The sequence below is a fragment of the Falco punctatus genome (assembly GCF_963210335.1).
Source record: "Falco punctatus genome assembly, chromosome: 4".
NCBI lineage: Eukaryota > Metazoa > Chordata > Aves > Falconiformes > Falconidae > Falco > Falco punctatus.
The window spans coordinates 86,260,805-86,274,286 of record NC_137583.1 but is presented as its reverse complement, the minus strand read 5'-3'; the positions used below and the strand labels follow the sequence as shown (position 1 = coordinate 86,274,286).

General features: G+C 42.5%; 1 protein-coding gene across 1 annotated transcript in view; it reads right to left on the bottom strand.

Annotated features, from left to right (window-relative positions):
• The window catches only part of CNTNAP2 (contactin associated protein 2), a 1,227,711-nt gene extending 1,215,163 nt beyond the window's left edge, over window positions 1-12,548 (bottom strand). Inside the window, exon 1 of the mRNA XM_080386067.1 lies at window positions 10,610-12,548. The gene's annotated coding sequence lies outside the window, so the exon portion shown is untranslated. The remainder of the gene's footprint in view (window positions 1-10,609) is intronic.
• Window positions 12,549-13,482: the final 934 nt, after the last annotated feature.

The following is a 13,482-nucleotide window of genomic DNA, read 5'->3' as shown; positions in this document are numbered from 1 at the left end:
TTCCAGGGGAAAGGGAGTGTTTTTTACAAAATGATTTAAGGGAAGAATTATTTTGGACAAAAGAAAAAAAAAAAAAAAGGCCAATGACTTCTTCCACAGATTCCATTTATGGTAGTATTTTTTGTTTAAAATTGATGATAATTGTACAAAGTGGTACAAACAGTAAACAAAGCATTTTATTTGAGCAGTCTTAGGATTTTTTTCCACTAGGAGATGTTTAGATTGGATATTAGGAAAAATTTCTTCACTGGAAGGGTGGTCAAACATTGGAACAGGCTGCCCAGGGAGGCGGCGGAATCACCATCCCTTTAAGTGTTTAAAAAAAACACAGATGCAGTGCTTAGGAACATGGTTTAGTGGTGGACTTGGCAATCCTGGGTTAATGGTTGATGATCTTAAAGATCTTTTGCAACCTAAATTATTATATGATTCTAAAAGAAACGAAACCTTAAAGGAAAAGATACTGATGACCACCCATTATTTCCTCCTTTACTTTCCTGTAGTTCTCCTTGTTGGTTATGGGGTTAGCAAATATACACAGTCTAGAAAAAGTGACACATATATTGTCTTAAAAACTTTTCCTCCTGTAATTTAATCATTAGTTCACTGCTTCTAGATCACATAATGTAAAAATTGCACTGAACATTCCAGCCCGCCAGAAACTGGAGGCAGTGCAAATCTGTAAGCAGGCAAGTACCTCAATCATGGGATTTAGCTAAAGCACCACAGTGCTGTGCAAGTTTAAGATGAAACTAGTACCTTACGTGAATCATCTCACTGTTTGGTTATGTTTATTGTATTGACACAGTGAAATGTTATCATTGTATAGCAACTTCAGGTTGTGGTTGTGGAAGAAAGCAGGTTTTATAGGGAAATGTTGGCTTGCAGCCCGTATTTGTGATTAATAGGCATCATATTTTGGGGGGCCTCAACAAATACAGAGCAGTATAGTCAAACCCTGAAAGAGCTGCAACTTTATATAAATTGTGTTATACTCCTGCCCTCTGTTCCAGTGTTTATCTTCCATAAAAATCTACTCTTCCACTATGTAAGATTTATTATTATGTATCACCTATTCAGAACTCGTTGAAACAGGGTGCTTTTATTACAGACAAAGGGGTGATTTCTTTATTCCTCACATAAACAAGCACCACAATCCAAGCACTGCTTTCTGTGCCATCTCCTACTCTAGCAGGATTTCTGCAGAATGTTTATTTTTAATTTGCAGCCAAAACTCCTAGAACCAAACAGACATCTCACTAACAAAATGGAGAGCTTTATATGCATAAATGAATTTTATCACTGCTTAAGAACCTCAATGGAAAAACAAGCGGAGCTGTGCTGAGGTGGGTGCGTGAGGTGGTAGAACACACCCTCCACCGAACACAAAGCTGTCCTCCATGGAAGGCGCAGCATGCAGCAGCCCTTATTGCCCAAGTCAGGAAAAAATAATGACTAACCACCTGTATCCACAGTCCAATTCACATAATATTGCTGCTGGTGAATGTGTAGAGCAGCAGCAGAACCAAGACTCTGCAGTGGCAATAACACCACTGCAGTAGGTTGACCAGTAGTTCACATTTTGGGTGGCACACGCTTGCCTCAACCTGCTGTGAAAGATTCATAGAAGGAATATGACCTGAAGCAGAAGATCATAAAATAACGTTTGACAGCCAGCATTTAATTTGCTTTTTTTCCAAGCCTTCTGGAAAAGGAATTACACTAGGAAATTGTAGTCATTAGCAGGTCAGTCTTATACTTAATAGACATTTGGACTTTTCTGCTCTATAATTGCCATTCTAGCAGTAAGGGTGAGCCATACTTCATCAGCTTTACATTTTTACCAAGAGGAAATCACCTGCTAATAAGTAAAAAGGAGAAAGGAAATACAAATGGGAGGAAAAATCAAGGGTTCTGTATTTAAAAAGTTTAAGGGAAGAGAGCCAGAGAGAACACTTCCATTTACTGCCTGAACTTTATGGATCGGGCAAGGAGCTGCTTTTCCAGGAACAAAGTTTGAATCTCATCCATGTTAAAGAAAACCCAATATTGACAGTAATTATCCTAATCTGGGTCTTGACTGATACACTTAAGAAATTGGCACCAAGAATACATTTTCAAGAAGGTAAAACTCATTAGTGTTCTTGCTTACCAGCACCTTTGTAACTTACTAAATACTAACCCCGGGCTACAAAAAGAGCATTTGAAACAAACAAAGTCTTCCAGACTGTTACGTTCTTTGAATACATTTTGTATAATTTTATTCTTACTGAAAACTGATGTACATGTTAGAAATTAATCTAACAGTACAGCTGACAGAGCCCTGTTCCATTCAGCAAATGAGTTCCTACTGACCAGCATCACTTAACAGTCCACACAGATTCAAGCAAAACCTTCCAACAGGTTCCCAGTACTTCCCTTCCCCAGCTAATCATAAACTCGATGACCAGCCATATTCACTATTGTGCAGCCCATCTAATACTCAGACCCCATTTAGTGTGCATCTGATCATACTTACCACTGACGCTGTAGGTGTAACCCTTCAGGTTCCTTAAGGAAGTCCCCAAATTCTATTGAAAAATTCATCTTTATACCAGCAATCAATAATAGGTATTGCTGTCCCATCCATCTTGTGCTAAAAACCTTTTTATTTTGTCCAGAGTCTTATCCTTAGATTATTTCTAGCAATTACTGTTCATGCCATGTCACAAAGGTTTTTGTGTTTTGTTTTCTTTTGTTTGTTAAAAGTCATCTTCATATATACAATCAGGATGTCAAGTGTACACCACCAGGCTTTTGTCAAAAGCTCTAGAGAGTGCATTGGGAAGTAAAAGGCTTAACCTGGGGTTATATTCACTCTGTAAATTATACCTCTCCTGCTGAAAAAACAGTCTCTCTAGCACAAAGGGAACATTTGCTGAGTTCCTTTCAGCAATTTCAAAACTGTATAGGAACTGCCATCAAAATGACTACACCTAAATAAACTTCATTGTTTCATGCTCACAAACTAAGACTTGCTCTATGTAGACACGCAGCAACATTTTCAAAAGGGACTAAAGCTGACATAAAGCAAAACAGCGCCAGAATCCTCTTAATACATCAAGAAAAACAAAACCAGCATCAAGTCTTTCCCAGAATGTTTCCCCTTGCAGGTAAAAGAAAGGTATCTTTCTTTCGTATTTATTTAGTCTATACATAAGATAAAGCCATTTAGTTATTTCTCCCTGCAGTGACCAGCAAATATACCAGTATTACTTTTTTTCTCCTATACCCTCTGTGATTTCCAGAACAGAAAGCCTGTCAGAGACTTCTTGCAGCCTCTGGCTAAGAGCAGAAACACTTACCCTACAAGGAAGAATGACAGAATAAGAAGTTTCCTATAGGTACATCTGTTCTGTCAAGAACTTCCCTTGAACATCTTCAGAGGTCTTCCTTCACTATCATGACACTTGCTCTTTCATTAAGAGCAATCTTTTAACAAGGTCAGCAGCCCAAGAAGTTCTCAAGCTAATGCCCGTTACGTAGTGTAACAGGTTTTGTCTTTTCACTGTTGCTATTTACTTCAAGTTGAAGCTGATTAAGTTTCCTATTCTGCCTCAAGATCTCAGGCAAAAGTATTTGGTATCAGATTTTAAGAAGTCTGTAGATATCTGCAAAAAGCTTTGAAAATTCCATCATTCACCTTTCATTTGGGCCTTTAATACCTCCTTAAACCCTTCAATGCCTTTGTCTAAGTGCCCCATTATGAAACAAGGATAGTACTAGCAGTTTTCTTCTTCCCTTACAAAACAGGTTGCTATGAACATAATTTAAGACTGTGTACTGATCACTGCTCAGTAACAGGAGATCAGTAAGATGCATAGAACATGGCCAAATAAGATCAGCAAGTAAAACAAATACCATAGGCATCCTGCCAACTAATCACTCATTAAATAAGGTACCCAAAACCATGGTATATGAAGGCACAGACCCCAAGCAAAACCCTCCGTTACATACATCAGTGCCAGTTATATACAATCACTTATCCACCCAAGTCCTGCCCTGAAATTTGCCCACATGCAACAAAGCACCTTTGCAGCCAGTTCACACTCTACCAAGCTCCTACTCCCTCCATGCTCACCTGAGGAACTCTCTTCTTCCCCCATACATAAGCAGCGGGGGTGTGTGGGGGGGAGCTTTGGCCAGCCCCTCATTGCAGCCAGGTGTGCACAGAACTGATCTGCAGGTGAGCTCAGAGCCAGATTTAGCGTTAGCCACCTCCTCACCACATTCCAAGGCATAGCCACCCTGCAGCCTGGCACCCAGACAGTGAACACAGCCTTTTCTCAGAAAAGGCCCTTGCACAAAACTTTACTCAGTCATCACTAACAGACTACAATTTATTCTTCAATTCAGTCTCAAAAATAAAACATTCTACACAAAAAAAAACTTTCTACCCTTTCTAAAAACAAAAGTTTAAGCTTAAGACTCCAAACCCAGCCAATTAATTTGTACTTAAAAATGAACATCTGATATTGCTCCTGCTGAACCTCTGCCACTAAGCCCTTCTTTTCTGGCAGAAATAGTGAAAAGTGGGGTGGGAGGAGGAAAAAAAAAGAAAAGATCCTTAAACATCGTGAAGACTTGCAGCAGGGCTCTCTTTTCAGCAGCACATATGGTACATGCATTTTCATTGCTGGGCATGTTTTATTTGCAGCTGTGATTTCTTTTGCTCTCTCTTTCCCTTTTGAGCTCAAAGCACTTTCATTTGCTTCTGTGCTCTATTGTTCGCCAAGAAGATTTTTCTAACAGAGAATTGAGGGTAGTAGAATGGAATCACCCAATTTTGACAACACATTGCTTAAGCTCCTGTAACTACGGTAGGTACATCTGGTGACCTTAGTGTCTTTTTCTTCCACTGAATTAAAACAGCTCTTGAATGTGGGAAACCTCAAGACAAAAAGGTGAGGTGATGGTGCAATATTAAAGCTGTGCACTTTATGACAGAGTGAATTTTCTGTAATTATTCAAACATCTGGAGAATTCATTTACCTCGTTCTGGAATCTGTTTCTTTCCTCCTGATTTTTCCTCAGACCAACCACTTACATTACTCAGTTCCTGTTATATTCTGTCACTGTATTTGTAACAGTTTTCGTAAGGATATAATATAAATGATAAAAATTGAAAAAAATAATAAAAATTTGTAAGATTTATATTCCATACTAGGGAAAAGTATTTTTCTCTTTCAGGGCAGAAGGGAGCCCCTGTACAGAGTACAGGAGTATGTCAGGTCCCTTTTTTCCTATCAAACACAAGTTATAACTAAACCTGCACAAAATACTGATTTTTTCCTTTTGTTGTCTGAATGCAACACACACACACACCCCCAAAAAACCCCACCAAAAATATTTTCACCTTAAACTAAGGACTTACTTAGATTTGTAGACCTTTTATTCCTCTATATATAACACTGAGTCAGATTTAATCATGAAAGTAATTAGAAAGAAAAAAATGGAGTAAGTATATAATTTGCTTTGTGTTATGTAAATCTCTTAATTTATCTCTTAATTTATGTTATCTCTTAATTTGTTCCTGAAAAAGATCAAAATAATATTTTTGGTGACTAAAATAAAAGTTGCATTTTTTAGTACATGAGCTGCACATGACAAAAATTATTCCTCTCTGCTTTAGATGAGCCTCAGCTCTGCTGGGCTATCCTTTCCTTTCTACAATGACTTTTTCTTGAAAAATTGTCAAAGATGCAACAAAATTTGAGTTGTGAATTCGATCAGACACCAGATTCACAACTAACCATTTGTCTACATACAGATTTTATCAGTTGTCACTCAAAAAACAAGTGAAGTTGTAATTACAATCCAGGAAAAATCATATGTACAAGAGGGCAAAGACATGGCTGAAGAAATTATTACCTTGGCTGAAATTTCTGACTTTTGATTATCTAATGTCAGTGCCTTCCTACTGTCATTTAAATTTTAATGGAGCATGACTAGCACATTTAAATATATTTCTTCATAAAAGCAAAAAGGACTACACTAAAATGTATCAAGGAAGAGTGGTGTTTTCTATGATCAAAATTATTCTACGTGGTTTGTCTCTCATGAGAAGAAACCATGTTCATTTCAATACAAAATTTTAATTTCACCTGTTTAATGGTGTTTGATCTAATAAATGCTTGGGGTTTATATTTAAGCCATGTCAGAGTATAATCTTGACATGTTTTCTTGTTATTTTTTGTTGATTTTAATACTCATGATACAAATAGCTCTTCTGGAAGTCAGTTACTAGAACAAACAAGATAAATATCATGTCTCTCCTTTCCTTGAACTTGAGAGGTTGGCATTTGTGGCATTTTTAGTACTGATCTTTAAACCTCCTCTTTGTTGGTTAACCTGTTATTGATGTGCAGAACAACTAAAGCCCACTGAGATTCACATAGGCCTATGGAAAGACTGTTTGGCTGTAAACAGTGCGGTTAATCCAGAGCCTGGGTCTCTGTAAGCAAAAATCGCTGGGTACAGAAGAGTATTAGAGAAGCGAGCTGAGATGTTAGTCTTCTCCTGCAAAGTCTCGCTTTGCTTTTTTAAATTAACATGCTGAATAGAGCAATCAGGGGACTGGGACTGTAGTGTGAAACACACTATGATTTACAAGGCACTCTAAAGGAAGAAAGAATGATTCATATTTTCAAAGACCTACTGCATCCATAGAACCACATCTACAATGCATTCGCTTCTGTGAAAAATTCTCTATTCTCCATTATATCAGTGACAACTATTTGCATTATAGCAACATCCACAGGCTCCAGTCAAGACTGGGCACCCATTGGACTGAGTATTTTTCAGGTACATAATACCACTACCTAGTGAAAGAGAATAAATAGGCTGGACAGACAAAATGGGAAAAGGGGCAGAAGATTAATTGAGTTCAGTCCCTCAAGGACAAGTCAGTAGAGGAGCCAAAGCTAGAACCCATCTCTCCTGACTGCCACCCCCTCAGTCAGCATTAGATCATGTAGCCTCTATTTGAAATAATTTATTAATGTTAGGTCACCTGTATAAAATTTCCACATAAATATTTCAAGCAACATTTTAAGAATATTTTTTGGGGGTGTAGATAATTTATATCCCTTTTTACATAAAGAACTCCAGAGCATCACCCAGCTGTGTGTAGGAATGTAATTTCTAAAAGACAGTAATGCTGGGGGTTTTTTGATGGATTTTTGAGTTTGAAAAGAATACTTGTCTTTCCTAAAGGGGTAATTAAACAACTTAGTGTAATTAACCTTTCACCAAACTCATTAAAAACAATGTAAAAATTTCTTTTATTTATGTCACTGGAACATCTCAGGTACTTGAAAGATCTCACTGGGGGGGGGGGGGGGGGGGGGCGGGGCAGGGGGAAATAAAACTAACCTATATGAAACCAACAGAAGACAAACTCATGCTGTAAACCTGTGTGTACAGACAGCATATATGCAGGTTTGTCATTCTTCAAAAGCATGTCTTCTGGTTTTATATCATATATATATATATGATCACATCTGGCACCTTCCCGAATTACCTATCACTTTAAGACCTTCTGCACCATTGATACAGAATTTCACTTTTATTTTTAAGTTTCTTCCTGACCAACTTACATAGATTGCCCTAGAAACTAGATCAATTTCTTGTCATTTCTATGATACTGTCAATCAGCATTTGCCCTATGGAAAAAGTCTGTGAAAAAGTGAGTTCTGAGGTTGACTCCAGAAAAGAACAAAAGTAAACCCCATGTTTATATGGTAGACTCCTGTGAAAGGCAGTAAGATTGTGTCTATCTCTCCTTGCAATATTCACCGAGCAAGACATGCCAGCATTTAGGCTGCTGAAAAGAAAATAGAAGTTACACAAAAGAAACATACCTTAAAGACAAAGATCACTATCCTTTGACTATGCACTGGTTTCAAACAAACAAAAACCCAGCTAGGGAGTACAGTTGGAGATGGTAAGTAAACTTCTGTGACTTAAAAGTGTTAAAACTTTTGGTTTTAACATCATGTTATGTACTATTATCATATACTTCCACTCTGGAGCACAGCAAACTTCGGATGTCAAAAAGAAAAATGTTCTATTTAATGAGGAGCTGTTGCACTCAGATTATTTGACTGATTGTCCCTTCCTGCTTATATGCCAGGACAGCTTTTAAACCAGCGCTACTGCCACATATGACTTTCAAATCAAGGACATTTTCATTTTGGGCACAATCAATTAGTTCATATTCACCACATAATTTTGTGTCTTCCATCTGGAAATGGAAGGCATCACTGACAAAAAGTAATTTAAAATGGAATATAATCATTAGACTTTAAAGGGATTTTTTGGTTTTGCTTTTAAAGACTGGCATGGTTTATATTTTATTGTAAGTGGGAATTACAAGGGAAAAATTGCAACATAAAGCATCCTGTCTTTCAAAATAGAATCTCCACAAACGGTAAGGGCAAATTTTACTTACTTTCCAGGATTACAAGGCAATTTTTTGCACAGTAATTTCAATTTTTTTTTGTCACATCAGTTGCACTGTGATGTTGCCTTGGTTTCCCCAACCCCCTTCCCCATGGGATTAAGCAATAAAGATTTGCCTGATTCTACATAAAATAGAAAAAGGCACATAATTCAGAGCATTATTTCCAAATGTAATTTTTATTTTTCTAATTTCCTTTTTTACTGTCACATTCAAACACATTTTTTTAATGATAGTATCCATACTAGAATAAATTAAAACAATACAGTTTCTGTTACATGCCCATTGATCCTTCATATAATACGGTCAGTTCTAGTGAAATGGTGAAATTAAGTAAAATATTGAACGAAAGGCTGAACTTTGGGTAAGAGGGCATTTGTATATGTATTATTTAAAGGATCTTATTATATTTTGGTGCATACTGTGTACAGAGGGCAAAAGAAACCTGCACCCTTGCAGTGGCTCCCCCACAAGTGAGCACTACACAAGTCCTCACATGCACACATTACTTTTTCTAGAGGGTCTTTACCACCATCAGTGGCACATGCTAACTCAAATAAATCTATCTACACGTTGCAGTGTTACCTGTCGCGCTCAAACAGATGCCACATGAGTTCAGCAGAACAAGAACATACAGGATAAATACTTCCACCATACCAAGGAATGTTATCTCAGTACTCACCCACCTCCACATACACAGATAAGTACAACAACAAAATAGGTTCCAGGAATAATATTGTAATTTTATAGCTCCGCTTAATGACTAAATGCACAAAGTGACCAAGAAATACTCCATTAGTACATGGAATACATGGAATTAGAGATTTAGAAATACTACCCTCTTAAATGCACGTGAGGTATTTGTCCCATAACTGACTGCCAACCAGAGAGAAATGCTTGATAATCAGAGGGATCACAGTTAATCCCAGTCTCTAAAACACTGACATTATTCCAATATCCTTTAAAACATATGACTAGGACTGAGATCTCTAGAGAACCTTCTATTATATGTACAAAGGCATTAAAACTGCTATGTCTTCCCATGTGAGAGGCAATATTTCCAGCTAAAAAATACAACAATAATAAAGAGCAGAGTGAATTCCATCTGTGTGTCAGACAGGTGAGTTTTGGTCTATACATTTGCCAAGTACAGTTCAGAAACAATGAGTAAAGTAAACGGCCTTGTACTTATCAGGCTCTTCAGCTACACTTCTTCATTTTCAGTTGTGTTTCAGATTATTATTTCTTTTGAACTCATCTGAGATGAATCCCCTTCCACAATCAGTTAACATACCACTTACGAGTGGTACAATGAACAATGTCAGGTAAGACTGAAAACAATACTGCACTTTTCCACTTATGGTTCATTTGCTCATTTTTTCCTGACTATCTCAATTTCTCAGCCCTTCCACAGAGTTCCATGCTCCTCACTCTGGCACATGTTCCACCCTCCAAAGAGCCAAAAAAGCAAAATGCTACAGAAGCAGCAATCTTGAACTTGCTTTTTTTAAGTTATTCATGCATATATGTATACTTTGTTAACACTCTCTTAATAAATCATGACATTGTTTTCATTCACAATTTAGAACAAACTCAGCCAAATGGAATTGCATTCTCCACTTGAAGGTTTTGCATTTTTTGCAAAATACATTTAAAGGAAATGCATCTTGCATCTCTTTTGCAAGAAAGGAAAACTGCTGTTGTTATCTCACAAATTGAAGGAACTGGAGTTTTCATGGACAGAACCTTTCCTCAACATAGTGAAAGCTTAAATAAAACCATGACACGGGGCAGGGCATCATGGGCGTTACCTCTGGTGCACAGAGGGGGCAGCTCCCAGGGTGGGCGCTGGGCTGCAGGGATGGTCCCTGCCACGGCCCGAGAGAGGAGGAACAGCCCGGGGTCTGTCCTCGGAAGCCCAGCGGCAGAGGAGGTGTCAGGGACGCCCAGCAGCTGTGCCCCGTGCATGGCCACCAAGGGCAGGGACAGCCCCCCGGGCCTGCTGAGCACAGGGGCTGCCTCGGGGCTGGCACCCCAAAGCCCTTCCTCCCAGGGGGGCTGGGCGGAGGACAGGGTGGAACCTGGGGGGCTGTGTCACCCCTTTGTCACCCCGGTGTCATCACCCAGCAATGCAGCAGTCACAGTGCCCCGGGGAAGTATAAAAGTGGCATCGTCCAGTGTCCACTGGCCAGAGCTGGCCTGGCACCGGCCTGAAGACACCCAAGAGGAAGGCCTGGAGGGGCCGGTGGGATTCCCTGGGGGACACTGGATGCAGCTGCTGGAGCTTCTCCACTGCAAGGGCAGATTCTGGCAGGACCACATTCAGACCCCGTCTGATGGATGGAAAACCTGCTTCAGCCTTCAGGGAACAGACTCAGGAGATAAGAACCACCAGCACCTGGAGGTGCTCAAGGCTATCAGGCTTTTTCAGCTGGACAGCCATGGCAACACCAAGGGAATGCCTTCTTGAGGAGCGCTGCAGAGCTCGCCATCTTCATTCTGTGTGCAGCCAGGGGCAGCAGCCGTAAATTATTGGATGCAGAGATATTGCCAGGGGTCCCAGAGCTTTGGAGCAGCCACTGGTGCCCTGCCAGGCACGGGAAGGATTCTTGCTCCCCGGTCGATCAGGCCAGGGGTGTTTGGTCACTCTTGGGAGCCCCTGAGGTGGCTCCGGGCTGAGGGAGAAGAGGGCTGGGGCATCTCCCGGGAGGCGTGCCCAGCCCGTGGGACGAGGAGGCCGGTCTCGCTCACGTGCTCAGGGAACAGCCGATCGCCAGCGCTGCCTGGGGTCAGGAAGGAATTTTCGCCCGGGGCACATTGGCACTGGCCCCCGGGGGTTTTTTGCCTTCCTCTGCAGCACTGAGCGCGACCACTTGCCAGGGCTCCTGCGGTCCCTTGGGCCAGGTCAGCGCCTGCCGCTGGTGCCCCACGAAGGTGGCCTCTCGTGCCCTGCAGCTGGGGGGAGGAAGGCTTTTTTTCCCCCGTGGTGGGCGAGCAAGTGTCCCTGCCCGGCGATTTTTGCCTGCCTCTGCAGCACCGCGCAGGGCCCCTGGCCAGGGCTCCTTTGGGCCATTCTGGCCAGGTGCCTGCTGCTGGTGCCCCACGAAGGTGGCCTCGTGCCCCGCATCCGGGGGGAGGAAGCTTTTGAGGCTGCCAGGGGGCCCCCAGCGTGGCCCCCGCGGGTTGCTGCTTTTCCTCGGTAGCACTGAGCACAGCCCCCGGCCAGGGCTCCTCGGGGCCCTTTCGGCCAGGTTCTTGCCCGCTGCCCTCGCACCCCCGAGGCACCCCCGTGCCCTGGCGCTCTGGCTCTCTTGCCCATCGCAAGCCTTGGCAGGAGCCAGCTCTGCTCTGCCCTCGGCTCCCTTTCCCCTGGGCTTCTGCCTGGTGCCAAACAGCCTCCGCCTGGCCGGGCTCCAGGCTCGCTGCCCCATCAGGAGCTGCCACTTTCCAGCTCTCCCCGCGCGCAAGGCAAGCGCAGGGCAGGCACGAGAGCCCTTTCCATGCATCCCTGGCCAAGAACAGCGGCAGAGCACGTTTCCAAAGGCAGATTGATACATGCCATACTTTGGAAAATATCCCATGGCACCACGCAGCTCTTATTATTATTATAATTATTCTTTTGTGCATGGTCGGTCCTGGGGCTCATTCATGAAGCTCTCACTCTTCAGCAAGCAGGCACTGCTTGGCCTGTGTCCCTGCTGCTCCTCTCTGTGGCTCTGTGCCTTTCCCATGCCAGGCTGCAAGGGACGGGTTTTCCAGCTGAACTGAGGGATGCACCAGCTTGCTCCTGGCTACACACGTGCGTTGTCTTAATGCTTCTGAGCATCGGCTCTGTAACAGATTCAGAAGAATCAAAGGAAATCCGGTTTCCACTTGTGACCTTTGTGATTTGTGTCCTTGAAAGTGTTTATGGAGCCAAGGAAGCCCTGGCATTTCAGGCAAGTAACAGTCACATCGTTGTTCTTCAACCTACAGTGAATGCTGGGAACAGAACTGAACCACCTGGCACTCTTGCTTTCTTGCCCATCACAAGCCTTGGCAGGAGACAGGGGTGTTGAGGGTCCCAAGGGATGCTGGTTCCAGCCACTGAGGCCTATGATCACCCCCAGGACCCAGTCACAAGTATACCTGCACTGCTTGTGGGCTCTCATTTTAATGGTGTTTATGGTTGGCCACTTTGGAGGCAAGAGTATTAGGCCACGGATACCTGCTCTGAGGGAGTACTGCTGTACTCATGATCTTGTGGTTTAGCTTGTTTTTCCAAGGAAAACAGCTCAGGCATTTCTGAAAAGGAGTTCAAGGAGGACAAAAAAATCCTCTGGGAAATGAACAGCTACTGTGCTTCTCAAAGGGGTTTGCAGCAATTCCCTCAAGCAACTCATCCTGCTTCAGACCAAGGGCTTGGTCTCAGCCTCCCCAGGGTCAGAGATGGAGGGTTTTGCCATCCTGTGAAAACCCAGTGAAACTGGATGAACACAGAACCCTTGCACAAACCGCCCGCCACACCTGCTCTTTGCAAATTTGCTTGGATGGTCAAGTGATCTGGAGACAATGCACAGCTCTACCCCCATCAGGAGGGACGTACCTCCTGCCCACAAGGTGACAGAGGCAATGCCCAGGTTGGGACATGACTGCCCATTCAATCCCTTCTGCTGGGGCAGGGCTGGGAAGAAATGTCAGCAGAGATTTCCTTGGCATGTGCTAGAGCAGGAAAGAAGAGAGAGGGAGGGGAGCAGAGCGGAGAGGAGAGGGAGAGGAGCGGAGCGGAGAGGAGAGAAGGGGAGCAGAGAAATGCAGAGCAGAGAGGAATGGAGTGGAGTGGAGCAGAGAGGAGATGAGAGGAGAGGGGAGGAGTTGGAAGGGAACTGCAAGGACTGTCAAGTCTAGCTGCCTGACCATTTCAGGGCTGAACAAAAGCTAAAGCATGGCTTTAAGTGTGCATTCCAAATACCTCTTAACCCTGACAGAAATCGGGCATTGTC